General features: G+C 38.9%; 1 long non-coding RNA gene across 1 annotated transcript in view; it reads right to left on the bottom strand.

Moving 5' to 3' along the window:
• Positions 1 to 19,384, bottom strand: part of LOC132404846 (uncharacterized) — a 28,310-nt gene extending 8,926 nt beyond the window's left edge. The window contains exons 1-2 of the long non-coding RNA XR_009515684.1: positions 19,148 to 19,384; positions 9,231 to 9,372 (exon numbers count right to left, since the gene is read on the bottom strand). This is a non-coding gene — a long non-coding RNA (uncharacterized LOC132404846). The remainder of the gene's footprint in view (positions 1 to 9,230; positions 9,373 to 19,147) is intronic.
• Positions 19,385 to 20,465: the final 1,081 nt, after the last annotated feature.

The raw sequence follows: 20,465 nt of genomic DNA, 5'->3' as shown, positions 1-20,465 counted from the left end.
TCTATTCACTCATATCTTTAAATGGCCTTCAGACTGTAATACTTTAGTCAATGTAACTTTCTATTGTCTCTTTCAATCTGATTTCACACACTGTTTAACAAATGCAACAAAGGTAAATGGAAAATCTAAAGCACTTTGTTTTTTGAAGTTGTTTGTGAGTCAGCCAGATACAATGGTCATGATTGGGGAAATGTCACTGATATGACAGTAGATGTGGCAATGGGAGATGTACCCAGGTTAAAAAGAGCAGAGAGAAAAAAAACTTTTTGACAAGTATGACAATGAAAGCAGTAGATTGGTAATAATGTTAGAAATAGTAATAGGTGGATTTGCAGAAGGCACAATTACTTAGATGTGCAACAATTATGTTGTGCACTTGCAATAATACTGTGCACGAGTTGCTGCCAGCAATAGAGCTCAGTTGAAATTTTAATTGGAATGGAACTTTACTAATAAGTGCGCAGTCATCAGAGATAGCACCATGGAAGGAAAGAGATGATCTCATTTAAAGAAAAAGAGATGCAATAAAAAAAACATGAAAGGCTATGTGTGAAGGCCTGTAAAAATGCAAATGTCAATTCATGCCATAAAGATCCACTGCAGCCAGTAAATACCCTCAAAGACTCCTCCAGCAAGTTGTTTTTTAATAAAGTTCAGCTGAATTGATTAAAGATGTCAGCAAAATAATTTCACTAACTCCTTAAATTTCATCTCCCGTTTCCCTATGTGAATTCTTCCTGAACACTATTTCTGATGCTGCAGTTTAGAGGCACATGGAGATCTGGCTGTATTAATTTCATAAGATGCTTCTTTACTGTCCACAGTAATTTCTTTACTGTCCACAAAGGATCATTTGCTTGGTTGAGTTTACTTATAGATAGATAGAGTGGAGATGAAAAGGATGTGTCCTATAGCAGTCAAGTCTAGGACCAGAGGGCTCAGTCTCAGAATAGTAGGACATCTCTTTAGAACAGAGATGAGCAAGAATTTGTTCACCCAATGGGTGGTGAATCTGTGGAAGTCATTGCCACAGAAGGCCAAGTCATTGGGTATATTATAAAGTGGAAGTTGATATGTTTTTGATTAGTAAGGCATCAAATATTATGGGGAGAAGCAGGAGAATGTGGTTGAGAGGGATAATAAATCAGCCATGATGGAATGGTGGAGCAGACTCAATGGGCAGAATGGCCTAAATCTGCTCCAATGTCATATGTTCTTATTTTTTCTTGGACAAGTATTATCATCATATTATCATAAAAACATGACATGCGAACCAATAATTACCCACCCTGCTTTCACTTTGGGCTTGACTCCGCTGCTAAAGTGCTTGTTCTCAAATTATCAGAATCAGAATCAGGTTTATTATCACCAGCATGTGACATGAAATTTGCTAACTTTGCAGCAGCAGTTCAATGCAATACATAATCTAGCAGAGACAGAAAAAAATACATAATAATAAATAAGTAAATCAATTATGTATATTGAATAGATTAAAAAAAGGTGCAACAACAGAAATATTGTACTAGATGTTAAAAAAAAAGTGAGGTAGTGTCCAAAGCTTCAATGTCCATTTAGGAATTGGATGGCAGAGGAGAAGTGTTCTTGAGTGAAATTGTCAATTTGTTTGGGTTGTTCATGTACTGACTTGTTCAAAGCTTCCAGACAATTTGAACATTTTGTTATATAAGCACTAATTCAGTACATTTGTAGGGAACAAACTAGTAAACCCTTTTCTTCTCTCTTGGCATGGTGAGCGTTTATCTAAAATTTATTGCAACCCGAATGAGCTCAGCTACATTTTCCACCACTAGCTCCTGAAACTAACAGAAAAAGCGTTGACCAAGATGCTTGGGATTGTCGCATGCAAGGTTCTCCTTCACCTCTTCACTGATCTTTAAAATTGCTTAAATGCCCTGATCCCTGAATACTTGACTGATCCAGGAACACAGCCGGTAAAATCTATCTTGATTTAGCCAAAAAAGAATACCAGAATGGATTGCTGTACCAGTGGAGTGTGTTATATGCACACATTGTGGATGCAAAATAATGTCAATGTGGGATAATTCTTTTGTTCTCCACTGAAGGGACATTTTGCTGCATAATTTATGCAAGGACAGCAGATTTATAGTAAACTAACTCCAAAATCGAATATTCAAAAATCTGTCAAAGCTTTGTAAATTTGAGACATATTTTGGAACATTGTAGAGATACCCATAAATATGCATGTTTGCATCATATCTGCACACTTAGTTATACGAGGACAAAGTAGGAATACTTTGCAAAGTACTATAATTTTACAATCTGGAAACTACTGTTGACCCCTCTAATAATGTTGCAGATTTTTTTTTGTACCAACAGCAAGGAATGTCAAAAATGGTGTGTGCTTAATACCTGGATTTAGCAGGTGCTAAAAGATTATAGTTGGCAGAATGTGTCAAATTTATATTTTAGCACTGAGTCTTATTAGCAGCCCTAGTGAATAATCACCTCAAACCATTTTTCAATGTGTAGCGTTGAATGTTAGGATTATTGAGTAATGACTGGTTATGCAACAGCTGCTATTAACAACTTTTGTCAGAAGTCATTAGCTAGATTGAAAGGAATTTCTTTGTCTGCATTGAAAGCTATGGGAATTGGATTCAACTTGTCACTTGCACTTTAGCTAGCTGAAGAGGACCAGGAAGAACAAGAAAGGGCAGCCCATGATGTAAGATGGCACAGAAGACGGACAGTCAGATCCCGCCAATGCCCAGTCCATCTGATTTATCATCTCAGGCAAAGGTACCTAGGAGTGACTGAAGAACAGAGCCTGCAGAGCCTCTGATTTAGCCAGGAGGTTGCAACAGAACTGTGCCATCTGTTGAACACAGATCCACTGACCCAGTCTACTATCCGAGCACTTCCAGTAGCAGTGAAAGCCACCACAGACCTCAACTTCTACGTTTTAGGATCATTCCAAGCAAGCACGGGTAACATATGCAGTGGTAGTCAATTTGTTGTAGACAGAAGTGAAAGATGCTTTATTTTTTTGGTTGATTATTTCATTTATCTTCTAATGGATCAGCAACAGCAGCAGCAAAGGGTTTATGTGTTTCTGCAAGTCTGCTGGTTTCTCTAAAGTCCCAGGAGCCACTGAATGCATGCATGCTAACATTTGTGCACCTGTGCATGATTGGTTGGCCTACATGAACCGTTAGGGCTATTATGCAATAAATATGCAGTTTCTTTGTGACTGCCAGCTTAGAATTGTGTGGGTCAATGCACATCTTACTGTTATTTTAAGCATTCCTCAGTGCCAGCGCTATTTGAAGGGGAAGGACGACTGTAAGGTTGGCTGCTGGGTGGCAAAGTGTACCCTCTGCAGCCATGGTTTGTGACACCTCTACATTGCCCTCAAACTGAAGCAGAGCAAAGGCACAACAAGGCACATTCAAAAACGCTGATTGCTGTTGAATACACAATCTGGATTCTCGGGCGATGCTTCAGATGCCTGGACCAATCAAGAGATGTATTACAGCATAATCATAAGGTCTAAAAAATGTTCATAGCCTGCAATATGCTCAATACCTTTACCCTACTGTAAAGAGGGTTTCTTCTTTTTGTTAACTAGCAGGAATGCTAATTTACTGATAACGAGAATGGTATTCCTTTGTAAACCAAATGGGGATTAATGTTCTTTCTTCTGAGTCTGTAAGCTTTTGTTGACGGGCTTTTAGGCAGATCGGCGCGAGGGGGTCGAGAGAGAGGACGCAATGCTGTAAGCTGGGCGAGGATCGGACCCCAAAGGGGGGCCCGAAGCCGGGAGGTACTCCGAGGAGGGGGGATGAAGCTAGATGTGCTTGGTTGACCACTCGGAGAGTCCTGAGCTGCGAGTCGAGGAGTTCGGAGGGTCCTGAGCTGCGAGTCGAGGAGTTTGGAGGGGATCGAATGATGGCCAGAAGACTTCAGAAATTGAGCTCCAACGGTTGTGTACGAAGTGGTTTGGACTTTGATAAGTTTGGCGCCTTTTCTTTATTTTTTTTCTCTTCATATATACTGTATCGTTATTAATCACTTAGTTATAGTAACCTTTATAAATTGTATTCATTTAATCGCATATGGTGTACTGTCTGTTTTTGGGCGAGGCGGGGACATCCCGGACGAGCCCCCACAATGTAACCCCCTGGGTCGCCTCAGGCTCGCTCAGCTCGTTCTCATCTAGGGGGAGCAGCCTTCGGCCCTGCCAAACTGGATAATCAGCTGGGCTCAGCTCGTTCTCGTCTAGGGGGAGCAGCCTTCGGCCCCGCCAAACTGGATAATCAGCTGGTGTGGATGCTGTGTGATGTCCCCGCCTCGCCCAAAAACAGACAGTACACCATATGCGATTAAATGAGTACAATTTATAAAGGTTACTATAACTAAGTGATTAATAACGATACAGTATATATGAAGAGAAAAAAAATAAAGAAAAGGCGCCAAACTTATCAAAGTCCAAACCACTTCGTGCACAACCGTTGGAGCTCAATTTCTGAAGTCTTCTGGCCACCATTCAATCCCCTCCGAACTCCTCGACTCGCAGCTCAGGACCCTCCGAGTGGTCAACCAAGCACATCTAGCTTCATCCCCCCTCCTCGGAGTACCTCCCGGCTTCGGGCCCCCCTTTGGGGTCCGATCCTCGCCCAGCTTACAGCATTGCGTCCTCTCTCTCGACCCCCTCGCGCCAATCTGCCCAAAAGCCCGTCAACAAAAGCTTACAGACTCAGAAGAAAGAACATTAATCCCCATTTGGTTTACAAAGGAATACCATTCTCGTTATCAGTAAATTAGCATTCCTGCTAGTTAACAAAAAGAAGAAACCCTCTTTACACTACAAAGGGGCTTCAACCTAGAGGAAGAACAGGATGAAGACTGTATGGCAGAATAGGAGGCTGAGAGTGATGACGAAGAACCATTTGAAGACCTACAGTCCAGCAAGGAAGACAGATTCAGACAAATACTTTATTCCTTTGAATAAAAATAGTAATTAGCTTAAACTCAATAATTTCCTACAGATTTTTCTCCCGTACATACTGTTATCTTCTCTAATCTTATGTTGTTTACAAAATATCTACTCCTGATTTTGTACTGCCGCCATATCCTGTACTGAAAAGTCAATGCTCTTCACAAAACCGCAAGTCAAATGAAGTGCTATAATCTCAACAATTCTGTTGCTCATGGGTGTCAGTGTGTTACCTCTGTGCTGCCTGAATGGATGCAGTGAAAGGCACCAAGCCGCCAGCGCTCTTGGGTTATTCCTTTCTGAAGGGAACAGATGTACTGTCTGGCAGCTTAGTTTCATTCAGGGCCTATTAAATTTTAATGCTAATAAATTGCACATCCTGAAGGTTGTGAATCTGCATCATTTAGTTTCAATATCATAAACAGCCTCTGGACAGAATGAACATAAGATCCACACTTAAAATAGATGATCTTGTGATATATTCATTATCATTTTTGAGAGGTTGGTGTGCACTGAATGCTAGCCACATTTTCTACATTAGATTTGTTAATAAACTTCAAAAAATGCATTAGCTGTGAAGCACTTTCAGATATCCTGAGGTTATGAAAGATGCTAAATCAACACAACCCTATCCTCTTCATTCAAATTGACATCGCTCTAATAAATGACCTTCTAAAGTGTTTTTTGGTGGATGCTCTTTATGTTAGAATTGTTTTCAGATATTAACTTTATTACTTGTTTATTCATGTAGGACTCCTCCCATAAGATCTTTCTGTCTTTTCTTCCCTTTTCGTTCATTCTCATGGTCTGTTATGAAAATTCTACAGTAGGAGTCACATGCTTTTCATTCAGTATCTATTAAGGATGAGAACTTTTAGACTTAGAGGCTATGTAACCATGTATACTTGTCAAGCATATTAATATCCCTGATTTAGCTTTGTGAGTTTCTTAAGAATTCCTAACTTCTTGGAGGCATCCCTCCAAATATTTGTGACACAATGTTGCAATTTGCTTCCTTGTCCATAGAATCATACCTTCTCTCAGTCAGAAGTCCAAATTTCCTCACCCAAGGGTTCAGGCTAATGGCTATCAGAGCAAGATTGTATTACCTGTTGCTCCGCATTTCAAAACACATTTTTACTAGGCTCGTGTGTTTTATTTCAAGGCTTCAGATGACCACTTAGTAGTCTAAAATGTTTTGAGCAGTATTTTATTACTGGCACTTTACTATATAATGTTGCAGGGTAGGCTTTTAAACAAACAATTCTTTTGGATTGTAAAAATACCAGTTTAGATAAAGAATTTATCTATATAAATTCAAAGAACTTTACCCATATATTGTCAATCCTAAGAACATTCTACAGGGGAACAATTGGGAGCATCCTGACTGGCTGCATCACTGCCTGGTATGGGAACTGTACCTCCCTTAATTGCAGGACTCTGTAGAGAGTGGTGCGGACAGGCCAGCACATCTGTAGTTGTGAACTTCCCGCTATTCAGGACATTTACAAAGACAGGTGTGAAAAAAGGGCCTGAAGGATCATTGGGGACCTGAGTCACCCCAACCCCAATCTATTCCAGCTGCTGCCATCTGGGAAATGGTACCACAGCATAAAAGCCAGGATCAACAAGCTCTGGGACAGCTTCTTCCACCAGGCCATCAGACTGATGAATTCATGTTAATTTGTGTATATTTCTACATTACATTGACAGTTCTATTTGTTATAAATTATTATAAATTACTATGATTGTACATTGCACATTTAGACAGAGACATTATGTAAAGATTTTTACTCCTCATTTATGTGAAGGATGTAAGAAATAAAGTCAATTTAATTTAATTCTATTCAATAAGCGGATTAAAAAATGTTATTTACTTAGCCAATAAAATCTATGAAATGCCTATTCAATTTTAATAATGATTGAATTGCTACCTTACTTTTTCCTAATTTATCTTTTCAATGACTTCCACAATTTCTTAGCAGATCCTTAGTTTTAAAAGTAAGCAAATTGTATTACATTATCCCATTACTAATATAACTGCTATTAATATATCTCTATAAAAACTTCCAAAATGTCTCTGGTCTGTATTTAGGGACTACTCTACTGGTATCTTCTTTGAGAATCAGAACCTGAATCAGGTTTACAGTCACTGACATATGTCAAAGTGGAAGAAGCTGTACTTAGAACTTTAAATGTGGGTCCAAAAGCTCCTGCATCTTCTCACCAATGGGAGTAATGAGGAGTGGGCATGTTCCATATGGTGAGGGTCCTAAATGATCGATGCTGCCTCTTGAAGAACTGCCTTTTGTAGATGTTCTTGATGGTTGGAAGGGTTCTGCCCGTGATGCTCAATCCTTATATATTTTACTAAAACATTTCCTTGCACTAATTACATTTCCTTTGGAAAATAGGGTTGTTTTCTGTAAACTTCTTAGTTAATGTCAACAAATGGATGAATTTGTGCTCTGAAGTTGAAGGGATCTCACTGTAGACTTATTAATCAGTTATTTCGTATTTTAAGGGACACGTCTTGATGATATGTGTGCTCCTAATGGGGCTGCAACCATGAAAGCTGGGAACAGGAATATGTGAAATTGGAATCCTACTGCTGGAGGCAAGATGTTCCTATAACTTTGATATTACTTTTCATTCCTGCATATTTTCATGTAGATCCTTTTTGTCTCACTTTTCCTGCATTTGACTCTAATTCAATCTACTTCATTGTCCATCATTTGCTCAGTGACTTCCATTAGTTAATGGAACCAATCTTTGGAACTTAGTCTTTGACAATTATTTACTTGCTCCTTGGGTATATTGTTAAAATTGTCATTTTCCTTTTGCATCAGTAGCAGATTGCTCCTGCAAAAGAAAATACAATCTATAAGGTGAAGAGGAAAAATAACTTAGACTCCTGCCTGAGAGACAACTTCGATCTGCTCCAATTTGTCTGTTGTCACTGTGGTGAACTATGTGCCTGTCTGGACACGCCCCCTTCTGACTGCTCCTGTGGCTCCTCCCACAGGCCCCTGTATAAAGGCGATCAAGGTCTGATCCTCTGCCTCATTCTCCAGGATGTAATATGATGGTCACTCACTGCTGGTTCCTTCTTCAGTCAATAAAAGCCAATATCTCGCCTTACGTCTCAGAGTGAGTTATTGATGGTGCATCAGTCACAAAAGGTCCATAGCAGATGCCATTTCATTTGCTCTTCACTCAATTCTGAAACATCTAGACAGCTAAGAAGCATACATCAAATGTTCTTCTTTGACAACAGCTCGGCATTCAATACTGTCATCTCCCCTAATCTAATCAATAACCTTCAGAACTTGGCCTCAATACCTCCCTTGCAATTGGAAGCTCAATTTCCTCACTTGCAGATGTCTTGTCAGTTCAGACTAGCAAAAACATCTCCTCCACATCTCCATCAGCACAAGTGCACCACATGGCTGTGTGCTTAGCCTCCTGCTGCACTTGTTTTATCCTTGTGTCTGTTAGGCTAACCACAGCTCCAATGCCATGTTTAAGTTTGCTGATGACGCCACTGTCATTGGCTGAATCAAAGGTGGTGATGAATCCGCATATAGGAGGGAAATTGAAAATCTGGCTAAATGGTGCCACAATGACCTCTCACTCCAAGTCAGCAAGACCAAAGAGATAATTATTGACTTCAGGAGGAGGAAAACAGGCCCATGAGCCAATCATCATTGGGGGTTTGGAGATTGAGAGGATTGGCAGCTTAAAATTCCTCAGTGTTATCATTTCAGATGATCTGTTCTGGGTCCAACATGTAAATGCCATTATAAAGAAAGCACAGTAGTCCCTCTACTTCCTTAGAAATTTGATAAGTTTCAGCATGACAGCTAAAACTTTGACTAGCTTCTGTAGATGTTTATTGGAGAGTATATTGGCTGATATGGAAACACCAAATGCTTTGAATGAAAAATTTTACAAAAAGTATTTGATAAGGCCTAATTCATCAAAGGCAAAACCTTCCCCAGCATTGAGCACATCTACGTGGAGCGTTGTCACAGAAAAGTGACATTCATCATCAAAGACCTCCACCATCCAGGCTATGTTCTCTCCTTGCTGCTGCCAGTAGGAAGAAGGTACAGGAGCCTCAGAACTCACACCATCAGGTTCAAGAACAGTTATTACCCCTCAATCATCAGACTCTTGAACCGAAGGGGATAACTTCATTTAACGTCCTGTGTCCCAATCACTGATCTGTTCCCACAACTTATTGACTCACTTTTTAGGATTCTTCATCTCATGTTCTCAATATTTGTTGAGTTTTTTTTTGTACTTGCAGTTTGTTGTCTTTAGTTCTTCGTCCGTCTTGTATGCAGTCTTTCATTAATTCCATTCTGTTTCTTTGTATTTACTGTGATTGCCTGGAAGAAATTGACATATATGTATTTTGATAATAAATTTGCTTCGATCTTGAAAATAATTCTGTTTGCAATATCTATTACAAGATGCACAACACTTAAATGTTTCTCATAAAACGAGGAAGAGATGAAGGTAATTAATAGATTCTCCACCAGGTGGTGCCCTTAAACCCTAACTTGTAATTTATAAACTAAACTTCCATTTGTGCAGATGTGAGAGCTTTTCAACTTGTCTAGTCTCTCAGTGGTGCTTCCTGTCTATACACAAAGCATACTTTATTTCATGTAACTACAGTAAAACTCAATTAATCTAGTGTTTGATTGTTCAGAAATTTTGATGCTCCAGCATCTGGCTCACTTATTAGCCAGGAATGTGAGCCTGGAATCCAGAGTGTAAATTGGGAGCATAGACAAAGCCACTATCCAGAGTGGAGGCAGGGCTGGAGTCTGTACTGTGGAATAGGTGTGTGACTGATGCTGGGTAGGGGTTCCCAAACACTAGGGGTCTAGAAAGAGGATAGGTTGACAACAAGGATCCAAAGTGCTTGAAAATTTCCTGTTCCTTTTCAGCTCACTAGATTGACTGGAAAATTTATTATACTGCATTGTATGATGTAAAAATTTGTCAGTTGGATATTATCATGAATAAAATACAATAATTTGGAAAATCTGCTGATCCAGTACCAATGAAGTCCCGAGTCTGCAAACTAGCAGAGCTTCTTTGTCTGAAATAATTGGTATCTTGCTGTTCACCAATATCATGTTTCCTGTTTAAAGAACATGGCAATGATAAAAATGTCCACCCATTGAGGTTTTTTTCTTGGTTTCCCTACTGGGCTTGAGTAACATCACATCGCATACTAATAAAATAAGCCAGACTGATTCTGGGACCGACCTAAACTATTAATTTCACCCAGTGTGGAAAAGCATTGGCAAGAGTTCATGATCATCTTTAGCATTTGAACACCGATGTCCCAGATACTGACTGAAGGTAGGAAGAGGCTGTGATGCTTTCTATTGTCCAACAGTATATAGAAACGTTGTCCAGCCTCACAGATAATATCTGGTTATTGTGCAAATTGTTCGGGTGAAGTTACAAAAAAATCTTTCAGGAAAGCTGGAGAGAACATGAAAGAGAAGTGAAAAATACTGGAAAATGTTTCATATGAAGCAGAGTAGAAAGGGTCTGGGATGTGCTGCAAGGGAGGTGATGGAAGCAGGTACAATAGCAACATTTCAGACAGGCACATGAACAGGCAGGCAATGATGGGATATTGATCATGTGCAGTTTAAATTGGCATCATGGTTGTCATAGCAATCATGGGCCAAAGTGTCTATTCCTGTGCTGTCCTGTTCTATATTCTAAAAACTTATAAAGCTTTAATAGTGTTTTCAGTATTTTCTCTGGTGAGATGAAAATTAAGATTTGGATTGTAACTTATATAGTTTATTTTTAAATTTGAAATTTACTTTCATGTATAATTTCTAAACCTACTTCAGATAAGGTTGTGATGCATGTTATCAGCACACGACAGACTATAAACATTGTTTTCTTCTCTGTTGTTGCTGATCTTGACTTTTTTTCTGAATTGATTCCTTGTTTATATTTAGATACCTAAAATACCTTTATTAGGGTACTAAGGCTTCTTTTAATGCAGTAAGGTCATGGCTAAGGAGAATGTTTAATGGAAACATGAAGGGAAACTTTTTCACTCAGAGGGCGATGAGAGTGTGGAACGAGCTGACACTGCAAGAGACGGAGGCAGATTTGACTTCAACATTTAAGAGAAATTTGGATAGGTGCATGGATGGGAGGAGGATAGAGGGCTATTGTCAATAGGACTTGGCAGATTAATGTTTCGGTATAGATTAGATGGGCCAAAGAGCCTGTTTCGTTGCTGTAGTGTTCTATGACTCTATGACAGATAAAATAGTTTATATTTTTTACCATCACCAATTTACACTCTGGCTATTGTTTTAACGTTTACAAAAAAAAACACAGCCAACCTATTATTTGATACATTGAGACCAACTTGCATTCACGCAGTGCTTGGAATGTGTAAGAAATGCCTAAAGGCCTTTTCTTGTGATCATCACAAGGTCTGGTTCAGTTGCTTGTTGCGGCTGCATTTGCAATTTTAAAACACCTTGGAATTATTTTGAAGAAGTAGAGAGTTCTACCAGAAGTTTTAGTCATGACTTATCACTTGACCAACATCCAAAAAACTTAAATGTCACCGTTATTTGTTACTTGCCTGCGCATGTGACTTTTTATTACAGAGATTTGTATGAAGGTTATGTTGCAAGCAAACACTGGATCAGCTAGGGGAATGCCCATGTTTCGGGTAGAATATATGAGATGCAAAATCATGAATGAATGCTACATTGGCAAATGGCTGAGGCATATTAATGGGTAGTTGACCATGGTGGGAGTGAGTAGTTTTTGTAGTGGAAAGAGGTTGATTTGAAAGTTCAGCTTGGGTCAAGTAACTTCCCATGGTTGAGCTGAAACAGTTAAAAGGGGATGAATTGGCTGAGGGTGATATTGGGAGTTTAGGTGGAGTGTGGTAGTCACTCCACCTAAATGAGGAAAATGAGGTTATTTTTCCAAATGTTTAAATGTTTAATAGGAAGCAGGGGTTTGATTTCTTCAGAACAGAATATGGGGTACAGTTTGTAAACTAAGCAGTGGAGGGATTGAAAGATGTAAAAGTTAAGATTTGTTTATCGTATGTAGTGGTACAGGGTGGAATGGACCCTTCCGGCCCCTCGAACAGCACCACGCAGTAACCCCTGAAAAATCTGATTTGATCCTGATCTGATCATGGGACAACTTAGAATGATCAATTGACCTCCCTAGTATGTCTATGGATTGTGGGAAGAAACCGGAGGACCAGGAGAAAACCCACACATTCCATGGGGAGGACATACACAGAGGACACCTGAATTGAACTCTGATACCCCAAGCTGTAATAATGTCACACTAACCGTCACGCTACCATGGCACCTAAGATGGACTAGGCTTTGTCACATAAAATCTGTGAAACCTGATTCAAACATGTTAAGTTGATTTAATTACATCTGAACACAGCGCTGTGCTAAATTGTGCCCTATTTAATGGGGGTCATCACCATGATGAAAGGGCATACAGGAACAAGATATACCAGTTACTGGACCTGTCACAGCAACAACCTTGCACTCAACATCAGCAAGACCAAAGATCCAATTGTGGACTTCAGGAAGGGTAAGATGAGGAAACTCAAACCAATCTTCATAGAGGGATCAAAAGCAGACAGAGTGAGAAATTTCAATTTCAGTATCTCTGAGGACCTACCCGGGACACAACATATCGATGTAGCTATAAAGAAGGCAAGACAGTGGCTTATTTCATTAGGAGTTTGAGGAGAATTGGTTTGTCAACTACTACACCCAAAAATGTACTGTGGAGAGCATTCTGACTGGCTGCATCACCATCTGGTATTGGTGGGAGGCCTTCGGCAAAAGATTGAATTAACTTACAGAAACTTGGAAAATTAGTCAACTCCATCATGAGTAGTGGCCTTTGTAGTATCCGAGACATCTTCAAGGAGTGGTGCCTTAGGAGGCACCATCCATCTTTAAGGATCCCCACCACCCAGGACATGTTCTCTTCACATTGTTACCATTAGGAAGGAGGTACAGAAGCCTAAAGGCAGACACTCAATGATTCAGGAACAGGTTATTCCCCTCTGCCATTTAATTTCTAAATGGACATTGAACCCATGAACACTACTTCACTACTTTTTAAATTACTGCTTTTTGCATTACTTATTTTAACTTAACTATTTAATAGACATATTTATACTTAATGTACTCAGTTTTATTCTCTATATTTATTTGTCATATATTTCATTGTACTACTGCCATAAAGTTAATGAAAAAGTTAGTTTTATGGAGTTGTTTTTTGGAGGCCTGTGTGCAGTCAAGGTGTTTCAATTGATTGTAGTAGAAATACACAGGTATCTGGAAGGTTCAGCTGCTGGTGAGTCAGTATCCTGGCAAACACTACACCATGAACGCAAAAGAACACTCCAAGCAACTCTGTAAAAAAGTTATTGAAAAACACAAGTTAGGAGATGGATACAAGAAAATGTCCAATTCACTAAATATTCCTTGGAGTACAGTCAAGTAAATCATAAAGAAATGGAAAGAATATGGCACAGCTATAAATCTGCCTAGAGCAGGCTGTCCTCAAAAACTGAGTGACCATTTAATAAGGGGACTAGTGAGGGAGGCCACCAAGAGACCTATGACAATTCTGGATGACTTACAAGCTTCAATGGCTGTGATGGGGGAGGCTACACACACAAAAAGCTGTTGCTTGGGTGCTTAAGCAGTCGCAACTTTATGGGAGAGTGGCAAAGAGAAAGGCATGGTTGAAAAAAACTCACATGAAATTTCAGCTACAGTTTGCCAGAAGGCATCTGGGAGACTCTAAAGTCAGCTGGAAGAAGGTTCTATGGTCTGATGAAACCAAAATCAACTTTTTGGCCATCAGACTAAATGCTATATTTGGCATAAGCCAGATACCGCATATAATCACAAGCACACCATCCCTACTGTGGTGACTGCATCGTGCTGTGGGGATGCTTCACTGCAGCAGGACTGGAAGGCTTGTGAAGGTAGCGGGTAAAATGAATGGAACAAAATACAGGGAAATTGGAAATCTTGATGCAGTCTGCAATAGAACTGCGACTTAGGAGAAGATTGTTTTTTCCAGCAAGACAATGGTCCCAAGCATAAAGCCAAAGCTACATAAAAATGGCTTAAAAACAAAGCTAATGTCCTGGAGTGGTCAAGTCAGAGTCCGGATCTCAATCCAATTGAGAATTTGTGGGTGGACTTGAATATGGTTGTTCACTCTTGATCCCCATGATATCTGACAGAACTTGAGCAGTTTTGTTAAGAAGAATAGGGAAAAATTGCAATGTCCAGATGAGCAAAGTTAATAGAGACCTATCCACACAGACTCAAGGCTGTAATTGCTGCCAAGTATGCATTTATTAAATTCCTTATTTTTCCAAGAAACTCACGCCATTACTGCTCTGCTGACATCCCTGCCAGTACCTCCTTCCATTTTACCTTGGCCAACTCTGCTCTCATACCATTGTAATTTCCTTTACTCCACTGAAATACTGCTACATCAGACATTACTTTCTTCCTATCAAATTCCAAGTTGAACTCAATCATATCACTGCCTCCTAAGGGTTCTTTTACCTTAAGCTCACTAATCACCTCTGGTTCATCACATAGCACCCAATCCAGTATAGCTGATCCATTAGTAGGCTTAATGACAAACTGCTCTCAAAAGCTATCTCTTAGGCATTCAACAAACTCACTCTCTTGAGATCCATTAACAAACTAATTTTTCTAATTGACTTGCCTGTTGAAAACTCCCATGGCTATCATAACATTGCTATCATAATTTTGCCAGATACTCACTCACCAGCAGTTGGACCTTCTAGATACAGGCGTATTTTACTACAATCAATGGAAACACCTTGACGGCACACAGGTCTCCAAAAACAGATATCCGTTTAACTAATTATGTGACTTCTAAAACCAGTTGGCACCACCAGTGGTAATTTGGTGTGCCATATTAAAAGGGGGGGGGAGTAAATACTTATGCAATCAATTACTTTGTGTGTTATATTTGCAATTAATTTAGATCACTTTGTAGAAATCTGTTCTCACTTTGACACGACAGAGCCTTTTTCTGTTGCTCAGTGTCAAAAAAAGTCAATTTTTTTTGACTACCGTGACTCAAGGTTGTAAAAATATGAAAACTTCCAAGGAGGGAGAGGGGTGAATACTTTTTGTATGCACTGTAGGTGCAGAATATACATTCAAGGTCATAGAAACTAATTCTGTTGAGCAAGTACTTTCAACTTCCTTCATATGTTGATAATCAAAACATTATCTGACATTACAGGAAGCTACATCGATCTGAGGGACTAGATATAATTACAGTGCTGGACTAATTGACCTTAAGACCATAAGATATAGGAGCAGAAGTGGGCCATTCGGCCCATCGAGTTCCCTCCACCATTCAATCATGGGCTGATCCAATTCTTTCAGTCATCCCCACTCCCCTGCCTTCTCCCCATACCCTTTGATGACCTGGGTAATCAAGAACCTATCCATCTCTGCCTTAAATGCACCCAATGACTTGGCCTCCACAGCCGCTCATGGCAACAAATTCCGCAGATTTCCCACCCTCTGACTAAAGTAATTTCTCCGCATCTCAGTTCTAAATGGACGTCCCTCAATCCTGAAGTCGTGCCCTCTTGTCCTGGAATCCCCTATCATGGGAAATAACTTTGCCATATCTAATCTGTTCAGGCCTTTTAACATTCGGAATGTTTCTATGAGATTCCCCCTCATTTTCCTGAACTCCAGGGAATACAGCCCAAGAGCTACCATACGTTCCTCATACGGTAACCCTTTCATTCCTGGAATTATTCTTGTGAATCTTCTCTGAACCTTCTCCAATGTCAGTATATCGTTTCTAAAATAAGGAGCCCAAAACTGCACATAATACTCCAAGTGTGGTCTCATGAGTGCCTTAATTGACTTTCCTTTTATAATCTTTGTATTTTTATCAAAATTGTAAACAAGCAGAAAATGGTGCTCTGATAATCTTTGATGTGTATGGACCAGGGGAGGAACCTGGGTCGGAGGCCCAGTCCTGAATACTTTCCAGCAGTTCTGAATGAAAAGTTCTGGCATGTTAAAGTCAACTAAGAATACAATTATGAGCAACTGCAACACACCTCCACGTCTATTAGTCTGTTAATACTTGCAAATGTGCGTTGTATACTATAAAACTGTACTGCTTGGATGAATAACTGCTACCCATGGAAATACACCTCTGAGTCATACCTACAAGAGAATAGAAATTTAGATAAAAATGTATTTGTATTTTATTCTGATTGGGAATGAAGCAAAGAGATTAAATTTTCCATTACCTTAATCAGTGAGTTGACAGTTACTTATCTTGTCTCTTGTCTGTAGCTGAAATAACCCAAGAGCATAATTGTGCATTATGACTTTATTACATTGTTGTCAAAAAGGTTTTGTGAGTAAGTAATGAATGTTTGTAATAATTATACTTCTGAATCTGGTCAGATGCTAAGATTGTCTTCTTGGTAACACTAAGAGACTATGATGGAGCATACATATAAACATTCAAATGATTTTTGTTGGTCCTTTCCATCCTTTTGTCTTAATGCTGAGTCTTTTCAGTCATCTCCATGTATTTCTTCGGAACTTAAATTGTTTACATGTATTCTTGAATTTTGTTATGACTCAAAAGCCTTTTATACAAATTACTTGCCACAATTTTTTCTCCATTTATTTAACTGTGCAATATGATGTCTTACATTGTGCTTAACTGCTTCTTTACATTCTACACTCATTGGTAGTAAAGGTGACCTTTATCAGTTGAATTAGCGTGCCAGTAACGAATCCATTCACGTAAGCTTGACTAAGATAGAAGCCACATCAGAATCATATAATAATAATAATAATAATAATAATAATAATAAGTACTTTATTGATCCCGAGTAGGAAGTTATTTTGTTACAGCAGCAATATTTAAAACCACACTTAGCAATAATAATAATAATAATAATAATAATAATGAATATAACAAATATAATAATAATATTAACTAATAATAAAGTATAGAATAATAATACACACACATATGTTAGGAAGTTTGTTGATTTGTGGCAGCAATACAGAGCAATACATAAAAACTATACTGTACGTTACAAGAAATATATGAAATATAAATAAATCAGTGCAAAAAGAGAGCAGAATAGTAAGATAGTGTTCATGGACCACTCAGAAATATGCTGGTGGGGAAGAAGAAGCTATTCTTAAGATATAGTGTCTGTGTCTTCTGACTCCTGTACCTCCCCCCTGATGGTAGCAATTAGAAGAGGGCATGTCCTGCATGATGGGTGTCCCTAATCATGGATGCCACCTTGATGAGGCATTGTATTTTGAAGATGTCTGCAGTGTTGAAGAGACTAGTGCTCATGATGGAGCTGATGACTCTCTGCATTCTTCATAATTGCATCGATATGTTGGGCCCAGGATAGATCTTCAGAGTTGTTGACATTCGGAAATTTGAAACTGCTCACCCTTTCCATTGCTGACCCCTCAATGAGGACTGGTGTGTGTTCTCCCAAGTTCCCCTTCTTGAAGTCCACAATCAGTTCCGTGGTTGTACTGACATTGAATTTAACATGATTGTTAAACATGTAAAAACATGTTTGTTGGCATACTCTGCTGGCCAATGGAACTAAAAGGACATTAGAAAGTAAAAAATACAGAAACAAAGTTGGCCATTTGATTTCTTGTGCCTGATTTCCCATTCAATAAACTCAGGGCTCACTGTTTTCCTCAGAGCCACTTTGCTGCACTGTTCCCATATCCTACATTCCCTTGATATTAATTCCTGTATTAAATATATCGAGCAACTGAGCCTCCACAACCATCCGAGTGATGAAGTTTCTTCTTATCTCAATAGGTTAATTGATTATTGTAAGTTGTCCTGTGATTAGGCTAGTGTTCCCTCAACCTATGGACTCACTTTCAAGGACGATTCATCTCATGCTCTCAATATTTATTTATTTAGTTATTTATTTTCTTTTTATATTTCCACAATTTGTTGTCTTTTGCACATTGGTTGTTTGTGCGTCTTGTGTGTGCTCTTTCATTGCTTCTATTGTGTTTCTTGGTGTTTGCTGTGAATGGTCATAAGAAAGTGAATCTCAGGCCTGTGTGTAGGGATCTGTTTGTACTCTGATAATAAATTTACTTTGAACTTTTGAATTTTGGTCCAATATACAGAAAATGTCTTTGTAACTTAACCCTTTAATCACTTATGAATCTGTATTACTTAAAGGCCATTTTAGTTGTTTCATAATGCTACACAAGATGGATTGCAATTCTTTGATGGGGTCTAAACCAAGCTTTCTCTAGAATACAGACTTTCTACCCTTTAGAAATCCAGTCCCATTGGTCCAATAAATGTTTTTGATGACTTTTTTTGTAGCTTGGCACAGATGTTTACTGAATTCATTTCTTGGACCACTAAATGTTTCTATTCCATTACTTCCAGGCTTGTCAGCACGTCTAATTTAACTACATTAGGTACAAACAAGATACTTTCTCAACCTTGTATTGTTTTGTCTACATTCTTAAATTTTCAAATGTTATTTCCTCCTTTTATTCGCATACAAAACCAACAGCTTGGTAAATTGGTTTATTATTGTCACACATAGTGAAAAAGCTTACTTTGCATGCCATGCATACAAATCATTTCATATCATCAGTACATTGAGGTAATACCATAATACAGAATATAATGTTACAGTTACAAAAGAAGCTCCAGGAAGACAGACAATATGGCAGAAGGCCATGATGAGATAGATTTTGAGGACAGGAGTCCATCTTATCATAGAAGAGGACCTTTCAATAGCAGGATAGAATAGATGGTATGCTCTTTCAGACTTCTTCTGCATGATAAGAGTGGGTGAGAAGAGAGAGTGACTGGGGTGACAGAGGTCTTTGATTATATTGGCTATGTTACCTAAGCAGTGAGAAATGTAAACAGAGTCCATTAAAGGGAGCCAAGTTTTTATGATGTTGTGAGAATATGTACTGTAGCTATTCACTCTATTGGAATTACCGATTATATAACTGGGAAACAGGCCCTTTAACTCACCATATACACATAAACCAGAAAGCATCCATCCATATAAATCCCATTTTCTAGCACAAATCACAGCATTCTCTGCAGCAACTGAGAATGTACTACGAAAGACCGGACACGTCTGTTCTTTCAGCCAAGTCATGTACATACACTTAAGTGATCCAAGTTTCTGTTTGGCTTCTGTAGATCATTTATATAACTTTCCACAAGAATCTTCCATTGGAGTTACTGCAAAGAATCAGGAGAGGCCCTGAGAGAATTCACCGGCTTGTACATAGTGACTGTTCCTGCTGGTAATCATTAACCACTTAGACACTTGGAGATGTCCATTTGAATTACAGACAGCAATATTCATTTAATTAAGTTATATCTCATCTTAAGGCACAGAACTCTGAAAAGGGTTGGTATGAAGGGGTTGACTATTTTCTAAGTAGAGAGAAAATACAAAAAACTGAGGTGCAAACAGACTTGGAAGTCCTTGAGCAGGATTCCCTAAAGGTTAATTTGCAGCTTGAGTCTGTGGTGAGGAAGGCAACTGCAATGTTAGCATTCATTTCAAGTGGACTAGAATATAGAAGCAAGGATGTAATGTTAAAACTTTATAAAGCACTGGTGTGGCCTCACGGAGTATTGGGAGCAGGTTTGTGCCCCTTATCTTTCTGTGGAATTCATTACCACAGGCAGCTTAAATATGTATATTTAAGGCAGAGTTTGATAGATTCTTGATTGGTCAGGGCACGAAGGGATACAGGGAGAAGGCAGGAGATTGAGGCTAAGAGCAAAATTACATCTGCCATAATGAAACGGCTGAACAAACAATGGGCCAAATGGCCTTATTCTGTTCATATATCTTATGGTCTTAACTCAGAATGTGGATTACAGCTTCAACAGTGTTCTTTGAGACAGAAAATCACCTTGCTAACAGCAAATTTGCGCAGTTTTCAGGAAGTAAATTCCTGATCACAGCCATAAACTGTCCCATGCAGAAGAACGTAAAGAAATCCAGTGAATAAACATGCACTCCTACACTCAGTTCTGAGCTGACAGCTCAAGAAAAGCATGCACGTGCCCCTGGGAATAAATTCCAGACATGACCTCTAACAGAGGAGCAGCATATGTTGTGGGTTTGAGAGAATGAAGGTCGTGGGACAAAATAGCTAATGTTTTTATTAACTGGGAAGAAGATTCCAATTGCACAGCTTCACACTGAATAGTTAATATCATTGTGAGCTGTGATTTTCTGATATAACTATAAAAATATAGTATTATTTTGTTACCCACACTTACGAAAGGAAAAGGTAATGTACAGACTACAAGATACAGTTACTTT

Source organism: Hypanus sabinus, chromosome 14 (assembly GCF_030144855.1).
Source record: "Hypanus sabinus isolate sHypSab1 chromosome 14, sHypSab1.hap1, whole genome shotgun sequence".
NCBI lineage: Eukaryota > Metazoa > Chordata > Chondrichthyes > Myliobatiformes > Dasyatidae > Hypanus > Hypanus sabinus.
This window is presented reverse-complemented; position numbering and strand designations above follow the sequence as displayed.